The sequence below is a fragment of the Coturnix japonica genome, chromosome 17 (assembly GCF_054131305.1).
Source record: "Coturnix japonica strain WE chromosome 17, WE-NBRP24, whole genome shotgun sequence".
Taxonomy (NCBI): domain Eukaryota; kingdom Metazoa; phylum Chordata; class Aves; order Galliformes; family Phasianidae; genus Coturnix; species Coturnix japonica.
The window spans coordinates 624,020-627,870 of record NC_140679.1 but is presented as its reverse complement, the minus strand read 5'-3'; positions in this window follow the sequence as shown (position 1 = coordinate 627,870).

The following is a 3,851-nucleotide window of genomic DNA, read 5'->3' as shown; positions in this document are numbered from 1 at the left end:
TGCCTTGGGTCTGTATGTGTCGGCCATAGGGACCCATAGAGCCCCATAGACCCCAAAAGACTCCATAGAGCTCCATAGAACCCCATAGAGCCCCATAGAACCCAACAGAACCCATAGAGCCCCATAGAGCCCTACAGACCCCATAGAACCCAACAGACCCCATAGGGACCCATAGAGCCCCATAGAGCTCCATAGACCCCATAGAGACCCATAGAGCCCTACAGACCCCATAGAGCCCCATAGAGACCCATAGAGCCCCATAGATGCCCATAGACCCCAACAGACCCCATAGAGCCCCATAGAACCCCATAGAACCCATAGAGACCCATAGAGCCCCTTAGACCCCAACAGAGACCCACAGACCCCATAGTATCCCAAAGACCCCAAAAGACCCCCATAGAAACCAACAGACCCCATAGAACCCCATAGAGCCCCATAGAACCCCATAGAACCCCATAGACCCCAATGGAAGGGATTCAACTACTCCCTGCGCCGCAGCGAGATGAAGATCCGCCGCCTCTGAGCTGCTATGGGGCGGAGGGATGGCAGGGGGAGCTGCTATGGGGCAGAGGGGGATGGCATGGTAATAAAGGAACCCAATGTGCTGCCTTGGGTCTGTATGTGTCGGCCATAGGGACCCATAGAGCCCCATAGAGCCCCATGGACCGCATTGAGCCCCATAAAACCCCATAGACCCCAGAGACACCCCATAGACCCCATAGAACCCCATAGAGTCCCATGGACCCCCAAAGACCCCATAGAACCCCATAGACCCCATAGAACCCCATAGACCCCATAGAGCCCCTTAGACCCCAACAGGAACCCACAGACCCCATAGGGCCCCATAGAACCCAACAGACCCCATAGATGCCCATAGACCCCCATAGACCCCAATAGACCCCATTCATCCCAATAGATGCCCATAGACCCCCATAGAACCCAACAGACCCCATAGAGCCCCTTAGACCCCAACAGGGACCCACAGACCCCATAGGGCCCCATAGAACCCCATAGAGCCCCATAGAACCCCATAGAACCCCATAGAACCCCATAGACCCCAATGGAAGGGATTCAACTCCTCCCTGCGCCGCAGCGAGATGAAGATCCGCCGCCTCTGAGCTGCTATGGGGCGGAGAGATGGCAGGGGGAGCTGCTATGGGGCAGAGGGGGATGGCATGGTAATAAAGGAACCCAATGTGCTGCCTTGGGTCTTTCTGTCTCACATAGGGACCCATAGAGCCCCATAGAGCCCTACAGACCCCATAGAACCCCATAGAGCCCCATAGAACCCCATAGACCCCATTGGGCCCCATAGAGCCCCATAGACCCCATAGAGCTTCATAGACCCCATAGAGACCCATAGAGCCCCATAGAATCCCATAGAGCCCTACAGACCCTATAGAGCCCCATAGAGCCCCATAGATGCCCATAGAACCCCATAGACCCCATAGAGCCCCATAGAACCCCATAGAGCCCTACAGACCCATAGAGCCCCATAGAGACCCATAGAACCCATAGAGCCCCATAGAACCACATGGACCCCATAGAGCCCTACAGACCCCATAGGGCCCCATAGAGCCCCATAGAATCCCATAGAACCCTACAGACCCTATAGAGCCCCATAGATGCCCATAGAGCCCCATAGACCCCATAGAACCCCATAGAGCCCCATAGAGACCCATAGAGCTCCATACACCCCAATAGACCCCATTAATCCCAATAGATGCCCATAGACACCCATAGAACCCAACAGACCCCATAGAGCTCCATAGACCCCATAGAACCCACCAGACCCCATAGAGCCCCTTAGACCCCAACAGGGACCCACAGACCCCATAGGGCCCCATAGAAGCCCATAGAACCCCATAGAACCCAACAGACCCCATAGAGCCCTACAGACCCCATAGAGCCCCATAGATGCCCATAGACCCCCATAGACCCCAATAGACCCCATTAATCCCAATAGATGCCCAGAGACACCCATAGAACCCAACAGACCCCATAGAGCTCCATAGACTCCATAGAGTCCTACAGACCCCATAGAGCCCCATAGAATCACATAGACCCCATAGATGCCCGAAGACCCCCATAGAACCCAACAGACCCAATAGAACCCCATAGACCCTCTTAGATCTCCATAGAGCCCCATAGAGCCCCATAGAACCCAACAGACCCCATAGAGCCCAACAGACCCCATAGAGCCCCATAGAACCCCATAGAGCCCCATAGAACCCTACAGACCCCACAGAGCTCCATAGAACCCCATAGAGCCCCATAGAGACCCATAGAGACCCATAGAGACCCATAGACCCCATAGAGACCCATAGAGGCCCATAGAGGCCCATAGAGGCCCCACAGACCTTCATAGAGCCCCATAGAACTCCATAGACCCCATAGAGCCCCATGGAATCCAACAGACCCCATAGAGCCCCATAGAGCCCTACAGACCCCATGGAGCCCCATAGGGACCCATAGAACCCCATAGAGCCCCATAGAGCCCAATGGAAGGGATTCAACTCCTCCCTGCGCCGCAGCGAGATGAAGATCCGCCGCCTCTGAGCTGCTATGGGGCGGAGAGATGGCAGGGGGAGCTGCTATGGGGCAGAGGGGGATGGCGTGGTAATAAAGGAACCCAATGTGCTGCCTTGAGTCTATATGTGTCACCTATAGGGACCCATAGAGCCCCATAAAGCCCATAGAACCCCATAGAGTCCCATGGACCGCATTGGGCCCCATAGAGCCCCATAGTACCTCATTGGGCCCCATAGAACCCCATGGACCCCATAGAACCCAACAGACCCCATAGAGCCCTACAGACCCCATAAAGCCCTACAGACCCCATAGAGCCCCATAGAGTCCTACAGACACCATAGAACCCCATAGACCCCAACAGAGACCCACAGACCCCATAGAGCCCCATAGAGTCCTACAGACCCCATAGAGCCCAATAGAGCTCCATAGACCCCATAGAGCCCCATAGAGCCCCATAGAGGCCCATAGAACCCCATAGAACCCCATAGAGCCCCATAGACCCCAATGGAAGGGATTCAACTACTCCCTGCGCCGCAGCGAGATGAAGATCCGCCGCCTCTGAGCTGCTATGGGGCAGAGGGGGATGGCAGGGGGAGCTGCTATGGGGCGGAGGGGGATGGCAGGGGGATGGCATGGTAATAAAGGAACCCAATGTGCTGCCTTGGGTCTATATGTGTTGGCCATAGGACCCTATCAAGCCCTACAGACCCCATAGAGCCCCATAGAGCCCTACAGACCCCATAGAGCTCCATAGACCCCATAGAGCCCTACAGACCCCATAGGGCCCCATAGAATCCCATAGAACCCCATAGAATCCCATAGACCCCATAGAGCCCCATAGAGCCCCATAGAGCCCTACAGACCCCATAGGGCCCCATAGAACCCCATAGAACCCCATAGAATCCCATAGACCCCATAGAGCCCCATAGAACCCCATAGAGCCCTACAGACCCCATAGAGCCCCATAGAACCCCATAGAACCCCATAGAGTCCCATGGACCCCATTGGGCCCCATAGAACCCCATAGACCCCATAGAGCCCCATAGAACCCCATAGAGCCCCATAGAACCCATAGAGCCCCATAGAGCTCCATAGACCCAATAGAGCCCCATAGAACCCAACAGACCCCATAGAGCCCCACAGACCTTCATAGAGCCCCATAGAACCCCATAGACCCCATAGAGCCCTACAGACCCCATAGAGCCCCATAGAACCCCATAGACCCCTACAGACCCAATAGAGCCCCATAGATACCGATAGACCCCAACAGACCCCCATAGAACCCAACAGAACCCATAGAGCCCCATAGAACCCCATAG